This window comes from Megalops cyprinoides, chromosome 22, assembly GCF_013368585.1.
Source record: "Megalops cyprinoides isolate fMegCyp1 chromosome 22, fMegCyp1.pri, whole genome shotgun sequence".
NCBI lineage: Eukaryota > Metazoa > Chordata > Actinopteri > Elopiformes > Megalopidae > Megalops > Megalops cyprinoides.
Window position 1 is genome coordinate 9,621,611 of NC_050604.1, and position 24,356 is coordinate 9,645,966.

A 24,356-nucleotide genomic window follows, 5' to 3' on the forward strand; every position below is an offset into this window, starting at 1 on the left:
AGCGTCGGCGGGAACGGCGGCCCAGGCGCCGGAGGAGAGTAACTGGGACTGACGGCTCGTTAATGAAGGCTGATGAGTTCGGCGTCTCCTCACCGGCCCGCGGGCTGGGCGGTTATGATTGCTGGGGGATTCGCTCCGCTCGGTCAAACGCTTCTCTCTCGGGTGGCCGGGGGCCCCGTCTGATCACCGGGAGTCATTAGCAGTGGCGTCCCATCGTAAAGAGACGCTCTGACTTCTGACGTGTCGCTTTCGCTCTGAAATGTCTGATTTAAGGCTGCACGCTCAGAAAGCATTAGATGATGAAGTCGCTGTGCAAGGATGACATTTGTACATCAGCGACAGCAAAGCATGCAAAATTACAACATGAATCAGTGTGAGATAATTATCTTATTTTAAATTTGTATTATTCGTTAGTTTATCAGATGTCCAGATGTCAGGTGGCTTGCTGTGCGTAACATGAATTGTAAATATAACTTATATACAGATCACAAGTGGATATTAAGTGAAGAAATCGAACAGAAAATACCTTGGTGAAGTGTGTTACAGTGTCTGGTACTCTCCTTTTATAATTACACCACTGTGCCCCTCTAACATACAGAACTGCAAGTTAAATTTGGTACCATCATAACTTTAAGTGTCACTGTCACAGACTGGCTCCACCCTTTGTAATTAGGGGAGGGGAAAACTGACACACCATGTGGGTCATATTTCATTAAGAAGCACGATTGGTCGGTAATTGCTTGCATTCACATCTGGATTCCACACCCGGCTGTCTTTACATGCAACTTTTAGGCCACCACAACTTCCAGTGGACTCTCAGGTCTGTGTTACCTCTGAACTCAGACATGTACTTACCCCTGCTGAGCGGTCTGTTAGAATTTTCACACTATGCAAGTGTGTCCTCTGCTCAAGGTTTATGTGGTAGATTTTCACTGATGTCTGTAACAAGTCTGGAGGAACTCAGGGCGCATCCATCAAATTATTGACTCCTGTGTGTTATTAGAGCTGGAGGGAGGTGATGCTAATGCAGTGAAAATTATGGTGCAGTTTTTGGGGGGAGCCACAAGGGGCCAGTTCTTCAAAGCGTGGCTCATTATTATTCTCGAAAGCAGCCCCTGTCGAACTGCTCTGTCATACTGCCACTGTGAAAAATACCTAACATTTGTTATGTTACATCATATTATTTATTCATTTTAAATGTAGTTGACACCCTTTATCCTGACTGAATCACAGAACTTTACAGTACAATCCCAGACTACATTTAAAATTAGGAATATATGTATGCACGTGTTAAAATCTATGAAATAATGTTAACATACATGCTTTTTTGTGTACTTGTTATCAATTTGCTACAGTTTCTCAGGTCAGCCAGGGGGAGAAGTCACCATCACCAAAATGCTCCCATCACCGAAGAGGCTTTCCAAAGCTCCTCTATGGTAATAAAAGAATTGGCTTTACCTTTCAAAAATGATGCAACTGAAGGATTGAACCTATTTTTAGGTAAGGTTAAACCTTACCTTTAGAAAACACAATAGCACATTTGAGTTTACCTTTAAAAAACATAACAGAAAGGTTAAACTCTACCTCTAAAATAACATAAAAGGCAATAAAAAGTTGGACTTTCTTTTAAAGTAAAGCCATAGAATGTTCAGATGATGGTCATGCTTATTTTTATGACAGAAAGTTAAATGGTGTATCTTAGCCACCACTTTAATTGTTTTAGATAATATTTATAGGTGGCACGTTCACTGTTTGTGATACTGGAATTTTTATGTCATGCGTGATGCTGTCAAGCCCTGTCTTGAAATGTTTTATACATGCCACAGTTAGATTCACTGCTCTACACCTCCTGTATATCATACACCACATGTGTTGAAAGCAGAGCAGAATTACCTTCACTCATTTCTGTCTAACAGCATCACTTCTCTGGCCATGGTGAATGATTCAGAGTCTAACACAAACCTGAGAAAGCTATTTTTACATGAGACTCCAATGCAGTTTATTTTAATGATTCTTAAACCAAAATGTTTTTTCTCTACTTGGGAGTTTTCCAGAGTAGATGGGTACTGAAAATATTCAGAGCAGTGGCATTTTTGAAAATGAAGGATGCTTTTTAATTGCACTAATGTTTAAGTGTTTACAGGCATCAGCATCTTGCAGCATCTGACAGCACTGAACATTACAAGGGGCCTGCCTTCCAAAAGGCCTGCCCTTGGATTGCTTGACCAGTGTGTGCCGGGCAGTGCGTGGAACTCTAGCGAGATGTTCAATAATACAGAACGTTTTCTGACAATAGCAGCGAAGGTATGCATTTGAAGATCACTTTTAATGCATTATTTACATTGCCATTAGCTCACCATACTGCGCGGCTCCTCAGCTCACACGCGGAAGACCTGATTCTGTTTTGCTCATCTTTAAATCAGACGGCTAAAAATACACACAGAAAGTAGGATGACCGCAGCACAGCAACAATGTGAGCACGTCTGTATGCACAACTGACAATGCTCGAGACATGCAAATCCACGCTACTAAGGGTTCAGCAAACAAACGCAAGAGATAAGAATAAAAGGACAAGGTGATTCATTATGCAGACATCTTAGAGGAACTGTTTCACAAACAGCACACAGTGCGTCAGAATTAATGTCCTGCTGTTTGCCGTTATAGTGAGTGAGCCTTCACAACCATAACAATGGATGTAATTATCATGTGACTTGTGCAATCCAATCAAAAGACATTGCTCTCCACAGCAAGATAGCATGATCGATTCAGATCAGTGACTCACTGGTAAAATATGCTACCCAGTTTGGGGTTCATGAAGCCTCACTCTCCCACTATTATAATATTGATGAGGTCACTTCAGCTGCTGTGTGTGTGTGTGTTTGTGTTGGTTGGGGATTATGGGAAAGTGAAACTCAGTGTGATGTCACACGCAGTCTGTCTCTAGGTCTTTGATGTATTTCCTGTAGACACAACCGCCATACCTCTCGCCATGACGCTCAGAGAGGGAAATGCCCAGTCAGGGAGCACTCCCAGTGTCTTATCTCACAAGGCCTCGTTTGTGGAGGGAAACGCTGTGAGTCTCACCCTTCTCGCCGCAGTCTGGACAGCCCCTTTGTGCTCTGGAAGGTTTTCGAAGGCTTTGAACTTTGTGTGCCTGGAAATCCATCGCAGGGCGAGAGGCACTCCAACTCAACGCGCTGATGCAGGGACTGAGAGCGAGGAGGAAGCAGGGGAATTGCTTTGGCGTTCTGCCGCTTCGGCGTTTGAGATATTTCCAGTGTAACCTGTTCCGATGTGGGTATTGCATCCGGTTGCGGTATGTTTTACATAGGCTTATTAATACTATTGCCTAACTATAAACAACAGTATTGCTGCTAACAGTTGCACCTTTTAATACACCACACGGGGTAATAAAAAGGTAACAAATGTGTTACTAATAGCTTTTTCAAATTCTTTTTAAAAAGTTATAAATCATTTTTACAAACCCTATGAATCATTCTATGAGGTTTATCTGTGCCTTACAATGCCCCTTTATATGTAATTAGCAGACAATGTGAGGACACAATATATATGCAATAAAATGACACTATATGAATTACACTATCACACTTTTATTCACACTTTTAATAAAAGAATTACCATAGGGCACATTGCATAGATGCAATGTCAGTGACAACACATATAGCATTGGAATGTGTATATGAGGGGCCCAGTGTATCATTGTATATTAGGTCAATTATAACAAAGCACTGCTTTATTCCCTGGTAATGCTCTGATATACCAACACTGTAACAGATTTATTCCAAGCAGTTAAACATGTATAGTATTAATTTCCCTCAGGTTTACTTTACTCATTTTAATTCCGGGCATCCACAGTCCAAGAAAAGTGATTTAGAAAAGTTGCAATCAAAACACTGAAGTGACAACTTTGTTGGTGTTGTTGTTAAGAGGTGATAGCCTCAATAAATGAATCGATGAGGCGGCCAGAGATAGCGCCCGGCACAGGCCTGCCCGCAGATTCATGGGAATTGCTGAGGGAGAGATGGCACCTGGCCTGGGGGAAATCAAGGCTTCCTCCCACGGGATTGCCTCTGTCGCAGCACGCACGCGGTGCCGTTTGATGTCCCCTCCCCGCCCCGGCCCTTTTCCATGTATCCTTTTATCTGGCATCAAAGCAGAACGGCCTGCGCTGTGATCCGGCGATGTTTCGATCGAAGCTGTCACACGCTGTGCCGGCCGCCTCGCCCTCGCCGGGGTCTGCCCGCTCCCGGAGCAGCCAAGCATCATGTGCCTGCACGTGTGTGTGTGTGTGTGTGTGTGTGTGTGTGTGTGTGTGTGTGTGTGTATGTGTGTGTGTGTGTGTGTGTGTGTGTATGTGTGTATGTGTGTATATGTGTGTGTGTATGTGTGTATGTGTGTATGTGTGTGTGTGTGTGTGTGTGTGTGTGTGTGTGTGTGTGTGTGTGTGTGTGGTGTGTGTGTGTGTGGGGGGGGTGTGTGTGTGTGTGTGTGTGTGTGTGTGTGTGTATGTGTATGTGTATGTGTATGTGTATGTGTGTGTGTGTGTGTGTGTGTGTGTGTGTGTGTGTGTGTGTGTGTGTGTGTGTGTGGCGGGAGGGGTGTGTGTGTGCGCGTGTGTGTGTGTGGGGGGATGTGTGTGCGTGTGTGTGTGTGTGTGTGTGCGCGTGCGGTGTTTGGATATACAAATGCACAAGCATGTATGTGCTTGCTTGCATGTGTGTGTTATGCGTGTGCGTATGTTTATATGTTAAATGACCCCTCTGGGTCAACTATTTATGGTGTATATATACATACACATACTATTCTTCTCTATGCATACGCACACTATATATGTATATGTATTCCAGCTTGAGCTTGCCTCCTAACTGAAATGAAAGATACTGTGGGAATTCTGTCTGGGATGGATCCCTGGAAACGTGGTCATTTTGAGGACAGATACGCAGCTGCTATGAAACCCAAAGCTGAGGGGAGGTCCTCTGGTGCTTCCCGCTTTCTGCTGTGTTGATGGAGGGGAATGTTCAATAGGAGGGGTTTTTATACCTGCCAATCACACAGCCTGACTGCCCTTAAATGTGACCTTTTGTAATGTAGGAGCGTGTGGCTTCTACCTCTTCAGTCCTGTACAGTCAACACTGTAGGAGTCACAAGGGCAGTATAGTGAAATGGAGTTATGATGACAGAACCCAGTAATATTAATTGAACTCCAGTGCTTTTTGTATATTAGTGTGCTCATGTGTGTTATTTTGTAGTGTAGTTAAAGCATCGTCAAACATTTAGTGTAACAGACTGACTTATGTTGACAATATAGCTTGATGTGTACATATTGCAACCCCCAAAGGGAGGCCACATCCCAAGGTGGCTGAATGCTTGTGATAATATCACCCAAACCACAGTGAATATGGTTCCCCAGGCGATCCCACTGAATAAGATAAGATAAAACAGGGCAAAAAAAAAAACAAAAATGGGGGAAATCTAAAAACTTGGTCCGGTCCACAGCACAGGTGAAAACGCATGTCTAGGTTCTCAGCTATGACAAGGACACAAAAGCTTCTTTAACATACAGCAAATTTCTTTTAAACTCCCACACCAGGCACAGCTCTGAGGGCTCCCTTTTTACAGGTGCTCACGAACCAAAATGACCATCAGGTGTGGCCAATGGGGGAGGCGTGGCGTGGGCTGGGAAAGGGGTGGAGTCACTGTTGTGGGCAGTAACAGCTTTCAATCACTTCTCCCCTTCTGGTGTCACTATATAACCGTTTATGCCAGTTTTTAGTCCAACTCCTGCACATTATTCATGTAACAATATCTGAGGATGCTCATGTGAATATAAGTAATGGATTCATGGGCAAAAAACAAAACATATTCAAAGTGTACTAATATATGTTTGGAAGTGCATGCACTGCCTCAGACCCACCACCAATAAACACCTATCACAAACTAATTTATTACATGACAATAATAGTATTCAGGCGTATGACAGCAATTTCCCAGAGGGGCATTTTTTCCTGTGAGAAAATGCTTGGGAGCAATAAATCAAGGAACACTTTGATACATTTAGCTGGTTGTTCAATAACCACCTCATTTGCATGTGATTTACATAAACGCTATGTATGGAGCAGCTCACATTAATGTTATGACACGTGTGGGCCATCCCAAACCGACCACTGGAGTGACAAACGTTTCACCTGCTTACATTATTATTGCGAGTACATGAATATTAACAGTGTCATGTAGCTGTAGTGCAACTCTGAAGGTGATGGAATGGGAATACACACAGAATACCAGGCATCGCAGGATAACGTTTGGCTGCGTTGATCGCTCATTCAAATGTACTAAAATTTTAGATGTTTAAATAGGCCCAATAACTATTATACTCTTCAGCTGCATTCCTCTCTGATGCAATGAATGGTGTATTTTGCCTGTTGTGCAATAAGCGGAACAAAAAAAAAAAACATGGCTGACTGGATTCCGATAATGCTAAGCAGTGCACAATGAAAATGATATTGAGCAAAATGTACTTAAATGGTTTCAATTACACACGTTACATCAGGGTAATTCCTGCAGTATTACCTCCGCAATTTTTCTGCATATGGTTATATTGCCGTTTGTCACTCAGCGTTTCACTCAGGTAGCGTTATCTGTGATTTCAGCATGATGAGATTCCACTTTGTTGAAACAACTTTGCCATGGCATACAGCAGTTGCATGCACTCAGCAGGATATTTATGAAGGGATGTGCAACTGTATATGAGCATCAGCATGCTGGAAATGCTTAGCCAGTCCAAGAACGCAGCAGACAAAGGGCACTCATAGCGTTGCAGATGCCCTTTCAGCCAGCTGGCACAGGACAATTTCACAATACTACTGCAGCTGGGAAGCAGAGTTAGCATGTTGCTCCATGGTTAGCAACATACAATGAGAATGTTCCATGTTGGTCAAAAAAACAGACTGGTGTAGCATACATGAAACATACTCAGCCCAACCCCACCCAGTGAAATGCAGAAATATGAGCAGGTGGAGGATCATTTTGCAAACCTGTAATAATTAACTAACTGGGCTTGTGACCAAGGTTAGAGGTTCAAGCCCCAGGTGTTTTCCTGCTGTTGTAACCTTGAGAAAGATGCTTAGCCTTATTTGATGTTGTAAATAACCAGCCTTATGACGGGGTGCTGTGCAAAACGTGAACTATGAAATTCATTATGGATCAGGGTGTTGTCCAACCAGATGGATAACATCATATATTCCTGTGTCAGCTGCGCTTCTCTGAAGTTTCTTAACCTTCAGTTTAAGGACTTTGGTGGAAATGATCAATAGTTTTGCATAGATCTGGCTCAGAGGCAGCATTCTTACCCACTGAAGCAGTGACCCAGTAAACAGCCCTGGCATCACAGTTCTCTCCATGCCCATGATCGGCTTTTAGATATCAAAAGAAACAGGTTAGGTTTACAGATTAAACCTATGGTGCTGTCACCAGAGCTAGAGGTGACAGAGACAAGCTCTGTTCAATTAGAAAGGGACTAACCCACTACTGCTACCGGACAAAGAAATAAAAAGTACATTCGCTGACTTGTTGAGGTAGAAAATACCCCACTTCAGCAGAGTCTGCAAGAGAAAGGTACGGCATGTGAGCAAATTTTGTATTCCATTGTGTAGAAACAAGATGGAAAGGCGAAGATTGTGTGACTTTCATTTCAATGTGTGTGAGAGCTTGCTGGTAGTCATGTGATGTCGCCACAGGTGTCCCCTTAGCCTCTCCCGTGGATCAGAAGTCCTGAGCGCCCCATGGCATTGTGGGCTGGGAGCCTAACCCTTTCAGGCCCACATGCAATGCACAGTTCCCAGGGGGTGTCTGCAGCTAATGTGCCCAAAGTCATAGGTGCGTCTCTCTCATCTCTGCTGTAGGGTCTGGGGGAATACCTCTGAAGTATTGCACTTCAAAAATATTTAGGGTAGATTCTAATTCCCAGCTTCTCTCAGCAGAAGAAGGAAAATTGTACAGGAAGAGCAAATCTTTTAGATGGATGTGGATGGCTTTGTCATCCCCTATGAAATGAGAATTGATTTCTGTTAAAAAAGGAGGTAAAACAACAACATCTCCGTAAACCTACAACACAGCCTGGATCTATGAAATATTACAGTGAAAATGTACAGATGTCTTTTTTCAGGGACAAAGGGTAACAATTACTTGTTAATGCAGATATACAGTAGATTCTCTTGCCAGGTCTTTTATGTGAGTTTGTGAGTTTAAAAGGCAGCATTTTCTTGTAGGAGAAACCAGGGAGTGTGTTTGATTGGCCATTCCAAGCATTCATAAAATAGTCCAAATACCCCGAAAGTAGTAAGGGTATTGACTTAATCTGCGTCTGTTATGTTTTACAGATGACTTTCTCTTTGTGGTGGATTTTCAAGCACCTGTTGACTTTTTATCGGAACGCTTATCTTTCATTTGAAGCTCTAGATATATGTGTCTTGACTCTAAATTGTGACTGAACCCCCCTGTGGACGCATCACTGTTATGCCCTCTAAATATTGTTATTTTTCTTCTCCCACTCCTCTGTAATCTGGGATAACCCGTGACTCTCTCTCCTCTTCACCCTCACATAATGTGTAAGGCCAGATGCCCTGCTGCGCCTCCCGCCCCCCTGCCTCGCAGGCGTCTCTCCTCTCTCCTGCTTCAGGCCTTTGCCTCTGACACGGGGGAGGCATTGCTCAAGGGTCAGGGGGGCGGAGCAATAGGGCTCCGACCAATAAACAGATGCCTGGCGTGCCCCAAAGGCCCTAGCTGGGCCAGACCAGCCCAGACCCTACTGTCCCCAGGAGACAACGCTGCCCTGCGAATAAAAAGAGAAGGACACCGGTCCAAATTGTTCACAGGTCACAAACAAACTCATCACCCGCTCTCTACATATAGCTCTGACTTTTTCAGCCATTTGCTAGAACGCCGACACCCCCACACACACCCTCCATTACAGCAGGAAAGGGGACTCTGTCAGCCTCGAAAAAGCATTTAGTAAACAAACACATCCGAAGCCATGCCACCGTCAACCAGCCCATTTCTCCCTCCTGTTATTCACCTCAGAAGGGGATGTTTGCTGACTGGCCACTCTACACACTCAGGGGGAGGGGGGGAGCTAATCTGAACCAGACTCTGCCAAGTTTAATTCCTAGTGTTGTCAGTAAAGACTTGCTGATTGACTCTTGCGGCTTCTATTTTTACCCATGGCGCCTGTCGCTCTTTGTCATTCCTGCGAGCTGATAGGTTGCTGACCAGGAGATTGCGCTCTATATATGATGCAGTGACATTAGATTTAGACCAGAGGAACAGCCTGCCTAAAATAGACCTGGCTCTGATTGAGTCACGGTACTAAATAACAACAATAGTGGCTATACACGTCCTCTTCTCCTGTGGTTCAAACCTCTATTGTGGTTATTCCGCTGATTTCAGAAAGGACTTCAAATGTGTTTTTGATTGTTTTTTTTGTCGTCCCAGACAAGGGTAACTAGAAATGATCACGAACCACTGCCTGAATTTCCACCTCGCTCCATGAGAGACATCATCGTGGTATTGATTTCTCATAGTATCCAATTTGAAAAACACTCCTCTTTTTCAGACACCGGGTAACCGCCTTACGTGAGCCTGTCTGTGGCGGGGTCAGCTCCATTATGGTAATTTGGCCCTTACAGAGCAGGTTGAGGAGTGCTGGGGTGGGGGCTGTCTGCCAAAGTGGACCAAGGCTGACTGCTGAGCGGACAGTAAGGTCACTGAGAGTCCAGAAGATGACCCCTCCATGTGGGATGGCCTCTCTCTCACCCCCCCCCCCCCCCCCCCCCCCACCCAAGGCAATAGGTATAGGCTGAGGGACACGCTAGAGGGAAATTTGTCCAAAAAAAGCAACGTCCCTAGAGTGAAGGTGTCTTGTGGCATTGTACGGTTTTAGCGGGTTACTCGCTTTAACCTGCCTCAACTCCCACCGCACGGGGTCGTTCGACCAACGAAGACAGCGACCACTCAACAGCGTTCACAAGCACCACACATCTTCTGTCCTTTTTCACGTTTATTCTACAATCCACACATGAGCAGGGTTACAGAAGTTAGAAAAGATAGTAGTTAGCAGTAGTAATAGTTGTAGTTTGTTAGCTGTAGTTTGTTAGCTGTAGCTATAGTTGTAGCCTGTTAGGTAGTCAACAGCTCAGCTTCGCCGGTCAAACGCGAGTGAGCAACAACAGAGTTATACAGTACTATAAACCCCCCGGGAACATCGCCGCTAGGGGCGCTATAACACATACACACACTTCACAGAATTATTAACCACTTATGTGCATATGAAAGAAAACTCCACACCTCCCACTTGGGCTACTAGTCTCTGACTAAGTAGGCCACAACAACAACATTCACCTAAATAATGTAAACAGATTAAACATTCAAATCTCAAATACAGAATAAACATGCATAAACACAACTTTCATCTGAGTCCTGTATTCAAGTGTCCACAGTCCCAGGTAGTTAGGGGGGATGAACGACGCCCCCTACTGTTCCTCCACTGGTAACAACACCACCAGCCTCCTCACATCTCGGCGTAGTATGGTGGAAGGACACGGTTCCTTGTCCTTCTTGGCTTGGGACAAGCTGATGGGAAGGCTGTGGCAAATCTTCACCTTGACATCACGGACGACACCTTTGACATCTGGACACGCCTCTTCAACACGACCCAGCCTGAATTGGCCTCGGAGGGCGTTTTGGTCCGCGACCCACACAAGGTCTCCAACTGAGACATTCCGGGCTGAAGCATGCCACTTTTGCCGGATATACAGGTGAGGCCCCGCCAACTGACTCCAACGACGCCAAAACTTGTCCGCTTCCACCTGGACTGCTCGTAGACGACTGAATGGGTAGGTAGGAAACTCGAACCCTTGGGTGTCACCTCTTGGACCTGCTCGACCCAACAGCAACGAATTCGGCGTCACGACCTCCACCGTCTCTTCCTGGACCTGAGACCTGGCACCGATCGGCCGCTCGTTGGAGAGGTTGGCAGCTAGGTACAGGAGGGTCTGGAACTCCAGGGTGGTCAAATCGCCCTCTCCACCAACACTGGACAGCGACCTCTTCAACACACGGACCGCTGCCTCCGCAGCCCCGTTTCGATGTGGTGAGTCTGCAGGACTGAACTCCCACACCCAGTCAGTCCCAGCCGCCACTGCTTTCCTTTGGACCTCTTGCTTGTCGATACCTGCCAGGAAGCTGTAGAGCTCCTCCAGCGCTGGTCTGGCCCCGACAAAGTTGGTGCCCTGGTCGGACCAGAGTTTTCTGGGATGACCCCTCAGGGCAGTGAATCGCTGATATGTTTTGAGGAAACCCTCAGTAGATAGATCTTCAACCAAATCTGCATGGATTGCTCTTGAGGCCATGCAACTGAAGACGATGCCCCAGACCTTCTTCTTCGAGCGTCGTCTCACAGAGTCTCGGACCACGTATGGACCGAACAGGTCGAGCGTTGTGTACTCGAACGGAGCTGCTGGCCCGGTGCGTACAGAAGGAAGGTCGCCCATTACTTGAGAGCACAACTTCGCCCTGCACTTTCGACAATGCACACAGGAATCGATGACTTTGCGCGCAAGTCTCGGGCCTTGCATCACCCAGGCCCTCTTCCTCATCCGAAGTAGGGTGCCAGATAAGCCTTCATGGTTGGTACGGTGAGCCTCTTCGGCCAGAAGGGTGCTGATCCGCTCCTTGTAGGGGATCAACGGGACCCCTGGTCTCTCCTTATCAACAGACTGGATCCGACCATGGCACCACAAGAGACCCGAAGAATTGTCTTTGCTCACAACCAGACGATGAAGCGTCGTCGTGGGGAAAGTCACGCCTGCTTGGGCGGCGAGGCACAAGTCCAGGAACGCCTCCTCTCGCTCCTGGACCGTGAGTACTGCCTCCCACTGTTCTTGCTTACTGGTTCGATCTTCACCAAGTAACCAGAAGTGCACCGCTCTGCGGACGTATCCAACAGTCCCACAGAGTTTGGTCAACGTCGCAAACCTCGAGAGGTCCAGCTGGCTTACGAGAGCCAGACCCCAAAACCTCTTCTTTTGGTAGGCCTTCGAAGTTGCTGGAGAAGACTGTGTAGCGCCATCTGATGAGGATTCGGCCGAAGGAGGCACCGACGTCGCTTCGATGCCACCCACGGTGTCGACCCCGCTCGAACCATCTGGAGCTGACGACCTCTTGGCCTGGGCCCTCGTGGTGATGGCGGTGAAAGCCTTCCTTTGGAGTTTACTCACAACCTCTCTGGTACTCGAGGCCACCTCGGCTGCAGACTTGATTGGCCACTCCTCAACCGCCTTGGACAGGAACTCAGGACCTCTCTGCCACGGGGAATCACCATCAAGCTGGTCGGTGGAACAACCTCTTGTGACCAGATCAGCTACGTTGTGTTGACCGGGAACCCACCACCAATCGGTCACAGGTCCGGCCTTCTGTATTTCGCCGACGCGATTAGCGAAGAAAGTTTGGAACCCATAACTTTCTCGCTGGATGGCTCCTAGCACGGTCTGGCTATCCACGAAGTGGTACCACCTCGCCACTTCCAGCCGACCATGCTTCTGCACGTACAACTTCAGTCGGGCAGCGAAGACGGCTCCGCAGATCTCCGCTTTAACTGCATCACCCTTCTGATCCAACGGTGTCAGTTTGGCCTTTGACTCCACGAGCCGGGTCACGACGCCCTCTGAAGTCTCCCAACGCAGGTAGAGAACCGCCCCATAAGAGTCGCAGCTCCCATCGGAGAATGTTACCCCCCAGGGTTTACCCAACCAGCCGGCAGGGGTAATGCTCCTGGGGAACGTGATGGTACTCAGCCTGGCGTAGTCTTTGAAGAGCTCAATCGCCTTCCTTCTCAGCTCACGGGATAGCGGCTTGTCCCACGTGTCCTTGGTCAAGGTCCCCGACTCTTGAAAGGCCCTCCTGACAAGGATGACACCTCTCTGTTTCAGGGGGGTCGACAGACCAAGGGGATCATAGAGTCCTGCTACTTGGCTCAGCAACATCCGCCGGGTGAGAGGATCAGGCGTCTTCTCCTCGATGTCCTCCACGGTGAGGTTGATCTCCGTGCGCATCTTTTTCTTCCTGGTGGAGAAATTGATGGCCACCATGAGGAAAAGCTTGTCCTCCCCCACGTGGTAACCCACGCCAAGGGCCTTGTTCTCCTCGTCCCCCAACTGATTGGGCAGGACGATGGTCTCCGGTTTAGCGGGAAGGCCGCCCTGCCTCCCACTTTGGCCAGATCGTAGCCATGGCTTGAGGTGAAACCCTCCGGTGGTGAGGATGGCTTCAACCCCCTTCAGGATCTGGCTCAGTCTATGGGGGTCGTTGTGGGACACGAGAATGTCATCCACGTAGGCATTGTCCACAATGACTTGTCTCTCCTCCACTTTGTTAGTAAACTGAGGTAAGTAGGCTGTCTCCCGCATTGCCACCTGAGCGATACATCCAGCCGGCTTATCACCCATGTTCACTCGAACCACGGCGTAGTCTTCAATGTCCTCAGCAGGTGAGTCTCTCCACAGGAAACGATGGACGTGTAGCTCCTGATCCTCCAACCACACTGAGTTATACATTTTGGACACATCGCCGATGGCCGCATACTCTCCCTCCCGGAAACGGAGCAGAACCGCCCGAATGGGGTTCAAGACGTCCGGTCCCTTCAACAAGATGCAGTTGAGACTGACACCCTTGAACTCACGGCTGCTGTCCCAGACTAGTCTCACTGGAGTGGAAACAGAGTGCGGGTTGGGCGCTGTCAGATGGTTCACCCACCACACAGCTCCGTTCCAACTGTCCATCACAGCCTTGGAAAGCTTGATAGCTGCCCCCCTTGCTACCATGTCGTGCACCTGCCTGGCGTAAGCTTCCTTCCATTTCGGATCTTTTTCAAGGTGCTTCTCCGATTTTAGGAACGCCGTCTTGACAGCTTCGCGGTTGTTGGGTAAGGTAGCAGGGCTCTCCTTCCAGGGATAACTGGCATCCCAGTGGGGCTCGTCGCTGTGGTGGTCGCTCAGTCTGAAGGTAAGTCCTCTCCTGATGATCTCTAGTTCTCTCTCATCGGCGAGCGACATCTCCTTTCCTCCAGGGGCACACTTCCCACAACGACATCCGCCACACAGCGGGTCACAAGCGGCGCCAATACTGTCCCACTGCAGCCACTTGACGATCTCAGCGTTGCTTGCAGCTGTGGTTCCCACCTTCATGGCGTGCCTCAGCTCAAGGTGATGGTTGTGGAGAACCTCGACCTTCTTGGACCCCGCCCTCATGGAACATGCGAAGTGGGTAGAAGAGTGGCGTGCAGTGACCTCGATGCCCTCAAAGAGGTCAGGATGCACACCACTGACGGTCTTCCCAAGCGGACCGTCCCACAACACCAGGTCGCCGCACCTCATCATCCGCTGGGGGGCGAGACGGCCCTCCCGGGTACTGATGAGCAACTCCACCTTCTCCGGGCGAGTCAGTTCACCTGGCTTGACGGCACCAGGGAAGAATCTCTCCAGGCGCGTCGAGTTCACGATGTTGTCCACCTTGGCGATCTCCTTCAGGCCGTAGCAGAGCAACTCATGGAGCCTCCAAGTCCCCTTCTTGGTGGCTACTTTCAGGTTCACACGGTACCTCTTTGTTTCTTCCTTGATCTCCATACCACCCACACCGTACACCACCAGTGTGATTGGTTCGCCAACCAGTCCAAGTCTCTCAGCTGCTTGATGGGTAATGTAGTTGGTATCGGAAGCTAAATCAATTAGCGCACCGATCCAATCCCCTCTCTTGGTCGTGACCTCCATCAACATCATGAGGACCGGGAGTTCTTTTGGACCACGCTCATCCACCAGTCCTTTACCAGCACACACGGTCGAAGACACTTTGTTCGTGCAGGCGTTCCGGACGGCCTCCAGTTGCTCCGGGGTCAGGCCTATCTTTGCAAACAAAGCCTCCTGCTCTTCAGTTGGACCGCGGGGTTCTCTCCTCTTTTCCCCCTTGATAGTGTCCCTCTTAGCTGGTGATCTCAGGAGACACAGGAAGAAATGGTGATCTGGAGGGGCGTCGCCCCTTTTACATCCAACGTTGCGACAGAGGAAGTTTCCATAACATGGACTGTCTTTCACGTGAATGTCCAGGCATTTGGAGCAGGCCTTGATCTTCTTCACCTGGGCTCTGCGCTCTGATGGGCTGGACTTCTTGAAAGCCTTACAGCGGTACAAGCGACCTGCGTGACCCTCTTCACCACACACAACACAAGGCTCACTTGAAAGGTCACCCTTCATCTCGCTTGCCGTAGCCTTGGTGAAGGAACGCCTCTCTGGCTTTCGATCCCACAGTTTCACTTTCACTTTCTCTTTGGAGGTCATGTCACCTGCTCTGGCAGAGTTCGGCTGTTTGGCGATCTGCAGCTGCTCCAGCTGCACCAGAATAGTCTTCTGATCTCTCAGGAACTGCCACAGCTTATCGAACCGGTTGCGTGGGTTGACGTCGTTGGCTGCATCACACCGGTACAACAGCCACCTTTCTTTTAGACCGTCTGGGAGCTTACTCTCCAGCGATCGGATTACCAACTGGTTCTTTATGGCATCTTCACAACCCAGATCCATGAGGTCCAACAGCGCCCGCTCCACCGCTTGAATCAACTGCAACGCCTCACGTGGTTGGTTGTTCCTCACGGCTGGAAGGCTCTGCAGCTCCAGTACGATGTCATCCGCTATCTGCGACGTATCTCCGTAGCAGTCCTCCAGGACCCGGAAGACCTCGTCTGCAGATCTACAATGAGACAGTCGATGTTCACCTTTGACTGGCCCACTGATGCTGTCCAACAGGTGAAAGAGACGACACTCAGGAGAGCCCGTGGGTTCAGCTAACGCCTGAAGAGTCGACCAGTTCTCTTTCCACCGCCAGTAGCTCCTCCTGTCCCCAGAGAACTTCGGCAGGCTTAGGGGTGCGAGTGCGATCCTGGGCCCGAAGAAGCCTTGCGGGGTGGCAGACGTGCCTCGTCCCCCTCCAACACCGTCGGGTTGCAGCGCGCGCGCTCCTCGCTGCCCCTGCTGCGATGCACTGGTGGTGCTGGGGTCCAACGTTGAGCCCATGGACCACGGTGGGGCTTGCTGCGGCTGTGGCACCCAGGGAAACGCCAATGGGGCGCTCGCCCCATTGGCGCTGACAGCCGCTGTAGTGGTTGGGTCAGCGATCGGGTCTGCGCCTGCACCTTGAGCACCATCAGAGAGGGGTGCGTCGTCACCTCCAGCTCCATCTGAAGGTCCACAGGGTCTGTCGGTGTTGGCCGCTGCTCCTTCACCGGCGTCACCGTCATGTGTGCCTGTGCCTTGGTGCATGTAATTTGCCAGCACCACTGTGGTCACAGCCCTCTTCTCTTTACAGTCTCTGAGGTAATTACGCAGAATGTTCACCTGCTTTTCTGGAACACAACGCTCCCAGTCCCGCACAAACTCCTCCAGTGCTTCCACTCTGCTCCGCAGTGCAGTGTGCACCATATCATACTGCTCACTGGACATGTGCCCTGACTGGAGTGTGTCGGCCTGATCAAAAGCGTCTTTAAGGCCAGCTGTCAGGCTGTTATACTGGCCTGATGCACAGCTGGACCACAAAGTCTGTTTTGCTTTCGTTTCAGTAACTTGGAATTTTGTGCGACAATCATTGAGTTTTTTCTTTATTTCAACAATATCTTCCGCGTGTGCACTTTCATCGTCCTCCTCCAAAGCAGCAATAAAGTCAAAGCTGATATTACAGATGTCATCATAGCTGCTTTTAAGAGCTCTCAGTTCTGTTTTTAAATCATGTTCGTTGAACAAGTCAATATTAAAATCAATGGTATTTGCCCTCCTGTTGAATGCTCCTTGCGCCTTGGAGCGCTGTTTCTTTAAATGAACCAAGTCCGCCATGTTGACGTCACTACAGCTCCTCCCACTCCGGTGACGTACTTCCGGTCGGCTTCACTGTGACCACAATGGCGGCGAAGTACTTCCGTTAGCTTAGCGGCTAATTAGCATGCTATCGCGGCGTAAGCTAACCTTCGGCGAACGGCTTATCTTGTACCGTCGCTCTACACACAGTCACAAGCACAGTCTCAATTACAGTCACAAGCACGGCCACAGACCACACGAACTCCCTCCCGATGTTTCGAGCCGACTCCAAGGCTCCGCCGATCGGCCGGAAAGCTCCTCCAGGTCCTGTTCTCCGCGCTAGCTCCCTGTAGCTCGCTGTTGCTAGCACCGTCCTGCCGCCGCTTCTCCGTCGCGGGGCTGGCTTCAGTGTTGACTACTGTACGGTTTTAGCGGGTTACTCGCTTTAACCTGCCTCAACTCCCACCGCACGGGGTCGTTCGACCAACGAAGACAGCGACCACTCAACAGCGTTCACAAGCACCACACATCTTCTGTCCTTTTTCACGTTTATTCTACAATCCACACATGAGCAGGGTTACAGAAGTTAGAAAAGATAGTAGTTAGCAGTAGTAATAGTTGTAGTTTGTTAGCTGTAGTTTGTTAGCTGTAGCTATAGTTGTAGCCTGTTAGGTAGTCAACAGCTCAGCTTCGCCGGTCAAACGCGAGTGAGCAACAACAGAGTTATACAGTACTATAAACCCCCCGGGAACATCGCCGCTAGGGGCGCTATAACACATACACACACTTCACAGAATTATTAACCACTTATGTGCATATGAAAGAAAACTCCACAGGCATCTTTCTGGCTAGTTGCTTCAGATTCAGGTACAGTTGGGTTTTTGGGTTAGGGTTAGGATTAGCGCTGTTACTGGGGTGAAGGTTAGGGTTTGTTACATTGTGTCTGTGGACAGGATCGTTTGGAACGAGACCACCTTTCTTCAACAGTGGTCCTCCCTGCAGCCAGACCCACCTTCATGGGGATGACAATACGTTAACTTCCTGAGGGTGGCGCTGGTGAGCGCCGATGATACAAATAGACTTCGTTAAACCCTCCTGCCTGTCATCTCTCAGTAGCATACACACTGCCTGACATGTGCATGAAACCTTTGTTACAGGCATCATCCTGAGTGATATTAATATTCTGCTGCTGATTACTGATGGAAATCAGAGGACAGGTCTCCTCTATTGCCCTCAACAAAGCCAAATCCCTCATGCCTGTCACAGGCACCTCCAGCACAGTGTCAAAGGGTAGGGGGTCATCATAAATAATGGACTATTTCCATTTTTAAACTCTCCGCACTGTCAAAAAGTTCTCTGCTGTTTGGGAATGTGAAATGTATAAATTATCTTACATCAGATGCACACTTGTGTGCCATGTCTATGTTGATTGACACTTAAAAAATGTGTGCTTTAAAAAAAAAAAAGTAAATACTGTTCCTCGTCCTCCTGTCCTCCTACACTGGCAGCGTCGGCCATTTAAAAAGCAGCCTCCTGTGAAAGACTGGAGTCATTAGCAAGGCATCGTGTGGGCTGTTTCTTTATCATGATCTATGAATTGCTGATTTTTATGCAATAGAAAACCAATCACCCACAGCACCCCTCCAGGCGAAGCATTACTCATCATGTCCTTGACACCTGAGAAGAATTGGGTCATTGTTTTATATTAACATGCTCATTTGTAAATATACACCCGTGGACAAAACACATACGTCTTTCTTATTCTGACAAATGAAAGAATAGAGGGGCTCGGCTCCGCGGGTTTAGCCGCGTCGCGGAACGCAGGTGTCTTCTGAAGCTCGGAGGTTGGCAGAGGGAGCTGCCGCTGTGTGTCATGCACTTTGCCCGCTAGTCACTTTTTCAGATTCATAATAAATCCGTTTTCTATTATTCTGTATGTTTCTGTGTGTTGTTTTGAATGTATAGCGATGGGTTGTTTGGTGGTCTCCGAAATACAGAAAACTCTTCCCACGTGTCCTCTGTAGGATTCACCTCTTGTAAAGCTAAATGAAAGGTGCTAAATGACTCATGTAAAGTCTGCGGTATGATCAGAGTCTCAGACATCTTGTAAGACCACGCGTTCAGCATCCCGAGCTCGCTAACTACTGTTGACAGGGAGATAAAGTGCAGAATCGCCACAGGATTGGATTTTAACAAGCACGCCTTCCTCCATACCTACAGCAGTGTGGTGAGCATTCACAGACCCCATAATGGGTGGAGCAACCCCTCGCTGTCAATCACTGATGTGTATGAACCTATAGGAAGACTGCTCTCTGTAGCAGGATACCATGATTGGTTGAAATCATGTTGGTGTGTGATGGCTCCAGTCATTACCTGTCTCTAGATAAGTGTACTGCTTCTGAGAGTAGCCTGTGTCACTGCAAAAGCTCTCTCCACTGAGATAAGTTTTGCATATTTTACTGTGTTTCAGATTGTTCAAAACAAATATATTCCACCACAGATAATGACAGTAAATTGCAGTATTTTTTTCTGAATTGGAGAGAAATAATGAAGAATCACCGTAGCCTTGGAGTCTTGTCATCAGCGGAACAGGCTTTAAACAGTCTGGGGAGTTAAAAGGGTGGCAGTGGAGCTCTTGAGCATCGCGGTAATTTGCTCTCCCGCAGCTCAGAGAACTTTTTGTGCAGCTTCTGCACGCCCTTTCTGAGGCACATTAACGGCCTCATCCCGGGAGCCAATCAAACCTTTGCATTCAGATGTACCTCTCCTGCGTACTTATGCGCACTTGTGCACTTATTCACTGCAGCAGAACACTGTGGGAAAGTAGCAGTGTCTTAAACAGGCCCTTGAAACTGAGCACCCCCATCAAGGAGTCTCTCCCCCAGCCCCTGTGATGTCACCGTGACTTTCGGGAGGCGGGTCGCCTTTTCATTCTGCCGCCGCGACATGAAAGACAAGGGATTTTTGTGAGAGGAGGCCCGGCTGTCCTCGCCTCCCTCCCGATGAGACCGAGCTCCTGGTTGGGGGCGCAGGCCCCTCTGTGTCCCCATGTTTGTGAATATTCATGAGCAGGCAGGGCCGTGAGGCATTATCAGCCCGAACGGCTGGTGGGTACAGTGACTCAACACGTGTCAATAGTGATAAGAATCAGAGGCAGACAAGGAGCGACGGTCGCGCGGCCGATGAATATTCACAAGCTGCTGCCTCCGCTGAAGCTCCGCAGGTTCAGCAGTGCAAACAGCGGCAGGGGCGTACCGGGAGAATGTGTAATGTGTACAGTCAGTCGAATCAGGGTGGTAGATCGAGAAGTTTGAATACCTGACAGAAGTTACGCAACAAGTTCTGTCAGTGACTCTGAATATGACTATATAAAACAAATGAGAAGGTATGAAAATAAGATTTAAAACATACGATTTAATTAAAAGACAACTAGTTGAAGTGGCACCTTGTGAGTCTGAACGTGAGCGTATGAAATAAAATGCTTCGTATTTCTGGAGATAAAGCAACGATAACTATCTAAGTAGCCTCTATGCCCATTGAGCATTCTGTGGAAATCCATCAGAGAGGTCCAGATCATCAGAGCGCTCACCGAGAACCCTAGGAAATCTCTACCTCAGGGCGCTTGTTGGACGCAACATGCCACTCTCCGAGGACAAGTATCACACACACACATTACGTTATTGTCAATTAGCAGGCACTCTTATCCAGAGTGACTTACATATATGCAGGTTACAATTTTTATCCATTTATACAGCTGGACATTAACTGAGGCAATTCTGGGTTAAGTACCTTGCCCAGGGGTACAGTAGCAGTGGGAATTGAACCAGCAACCTTTTGGTTATGAGCCCTGCTCCTTACCACGATGCTACACTGCCGCCCAAAGCACTTTGCATCACATCTGGATCTCCAGCCAGCTTCTGAGCCATCGTTACTATTCCTGTGTCCCTTTATTCACCAAGCGAGAGGGGAAACGCTTGCATCATTCCATACGGCACACGCCGTTCACGGATGCGTGCTGTTTGCATGGAACGCACGCTTTTATCCTGCCCCCTCCCCCCCCCCCCCCCCCCCCCCACCTCTCCCACGCACCTTATGCATTTTGAATGAGCGGCGGCTAATAGCGGAGGGCCTCCGGGCGATCGGAGACAGTGGGCCAATCTCTGGCCTCCTCTCCTGCCTCCGTCCGGGACGCCATCCCTTTAAGGGCATTTAAGTGCACACGCCTTCAATAATGAATCTAAGAATAGCAGGCCCGGTGCAGGTGGCAAATGCCTGCCCACTCCCCTCAAAGGGTACGCTCCCACAGTGATTCACATGCTGTACCCAATATAAGGCTCCTATACACTCCATATAAGCTTACTAATAATGTGACGGCCAGGCCCTTATGACCCAGTACCCAGCACCCTGGTGAGGAGGGGCATCATATTTGCTTTTTTAACTGTCTGGGTGTTTATTTTTATGACTCTCCCATCCTCATTTGCCCCCAACGTTGCTGTCACAGTATATCCATGGTGCAAGAAAACAGAGGTGTACCTACATTTTGACAGCACTGTGATGTATTACATTTTCTTACTGATTTCTCCTTTTTTGTGAAATTTGTCCCAATATTTTCAGATACTGAATGTATGTATGAATGTGTGTATGTGTGTGTGCGTGTGTGTGTGTGTGTGTGTGCATGTATACTCTATGTGTTGAGGATGGAATGCATGGAGATGGATATGTGTGTGTGTATGAATACAATGTGTATATATGTCGTATGTGTATGCATGTGAAAAGGGGAAAAAAACGCAGTGCTCCGCTCTAAATTAGACTTGGTTCTGACAGCGCGGCCGCAGCGGTACAGTATGGTGAGGAGTGCGGGGCCTCGTTACGAGTGTGGAGGGTGTTTGTGACAGCTGGGCCATCAGCGGAGATGACAGCCACCGCTGTACTCCGGCGAGAGGGGACCCCTCTCTCCCTCTCAGCGACGGGAGCCCTTCCGCGCTGCTGCTCTGGCCCTTCTTGCAGGGACAACTTAAGTGCTTTTGTTTTATCGCACGTTTCGCCTGCGTGTGAGAGGTGTCTGCTCTTCGTTCAGATGTCCCAGTGCACCGCAAGCCGTTCGAAGCTACACGTGGCTTCGAGACAACTTTATGGCTCCCTTCACCATAAAATATACCATTTACATTCTTACTAATTTCCTAGGCAGAGACCATCGTCTGTGGTAACTGATAATTCTTGTCAATTGATGTTCTTTCGTTTCTATAACCAGCACAAGAAGTGGGATCCCTTTTCATGTCTTTGCCATAGCGACAACGGGTAGCAACGGAGTAGCAACGGCGGTGCAAAAGACAAGGTCTGTTTCGAGAGGAAGACAAACGGATTCCAGAAAAGTCATTTTAAGATTTGGCTGCAGATTCCCAACTAGAGGGGAAATGTTGACCCCTATGTCTGTTGCCAAACCCTCGCAAAACCGCTGCTATTGCCCAGCAGTGTAGTTCAGCGAGGATTAGGGTTGACCAGTAACACAGTGGGGAGAGGCACACTTTATTATCCAAACCGCTGACAGCGTGGATTTAGAGCTGGAAAGTACTGACCTAAAACCCCAGCAGTGAACTGAGGATAGGAGGAACACAACAGACTGGCTGTGGATTAGCCAAGGCTGGCGAGTACATTGGCGTTTTTGTGAAACTGCACCCTCTAGTGATCACTGTTTGAAATGCAACCTATCTTTGCACTTACTCCTTGTGAAGACAGTGCTTCATAAAAATTATTTATCTCTCCTGCTGTTTTCTTGATGAGCGTAAAGTCAAATGATTTGAAATGTTGTGGATATAATTGTTTGTATTAGTTTGAAAAGAGTTTTTATTTCTTGATTTTGACCACTTTTTGACTCAGTAGGTAAGCAGTACTGTCTGATATACAGTAGTGTGTCAACACAAATTTTAAAGTGAATATTGTTTATCTTAAAATGTACACAGCAGTATAATTTTGGAAGGAGGGTACGGTACTGAAAAATAAGCTACAGGACGCTAAAATATTGAGATTTAACATGAGCAGTTTGGTAAACTAGGATTAAAATTCACCTGACCTTATTAGTGGTACATTATGTATATTACACCCTGACTTTACCAGTACTGTCACTGGCTCAAGATGTCAAGAAAATGCCTTTCACTGATGAGAGATGAGGTTATCTTCCAAAAAGTTACATATAAATAATAATTGGCTCTGTTCAGACTAGCCATTTGGCATTTTGCCCTTTGAGTGAGGAACAACATAATACTTTTTAAACCATTATTTCTAGCACATTTGGCATCTACCAAAATCATAATTTTGAAAAAGAAACTAGATGACAGATTAAAATGCATCATCCAGTTATTTATGAAGTTAAGAACAAAGGACAAAGCACACTGCAGTAAAATTTAGAAGAAGGCACAGTATATTTGTAAGATTCATAATCTAGAACTAAAAAATAAACATGTTCCAAGAGCTCTAAAACTCTGAGGTGTGTGAATTAATGCCTAGCTAAATAAAGGATAAATCTTTTTTTTTTTTTGTTCTAAAAGGTGTGAAGGAGTGGTGTGCGTTAGCCTCAGTGTAACGCCGCAGGGGGAGGCTATGAGGTGTTTGCTCTCTGTAATTGGTGAATGAGGGACGCGTGCCAGAGCTATTTTGTAAACGCTTTCCAGGCATCACCTGTCACCGCTTGGCTGCGGTGTAATCACCACACCTCTCCTCTCTCTGTCACACTGTCCAGCCAATGAGAGCCTAAAACAATCCCACGCACTGCTCACACCTCTGCTGACAATGACAAACATACAAAAATGACCCCCTACGGAGGGATTGTCCCTGGAATGAATCCAAAATGCTTCTCTACCTGTGCCCATCACTCTGCGTACCCTACCTGTCCTCCCCCGGATGACAAAAGGAACATTATTTAGGGGACAGTTATATGCCGGGACGAGGGGTGGAGGGGAGAGAGTGCAGTCCAGAAAAGGCAATAACCGTCTCCTCCTCCAAAGAGAATAACATTCACATTGAGGTTCACGCAAAGCAAACGCTCCCTGAATGGTATCACCGGATTCTCTTCGCGAAGGCTTGCTCTTGCGCTCGTTCCTTCGACGTCATTAGTCCTCACGGAGCGAGACGTTCCTGAAATGTCCTGAAAGCTGTTTGAAAGATGGATGGATAAGGCTGGTTGGTCGCACATTAATGGCAAGGTCTAAACTCCTATGCGGAATGCACTTGATGAGATAAGTAATGACGTTTCTTTGCCCTTAAGATCTTCTGTTGGAGCTGAGGTAGACAAGATGAGATGAGATTTGTCTGAGATGGATTTGTTAGTACAAACAAACGCTATTAAATCTACCATTCTACTAATCGCTAGATTTTTCTGTTATTTTCACAACATGAGAGTGAAGGCCTGCTACTGTGAATTCATAAGTACTGTTCAGATCAGAACAAACAGCA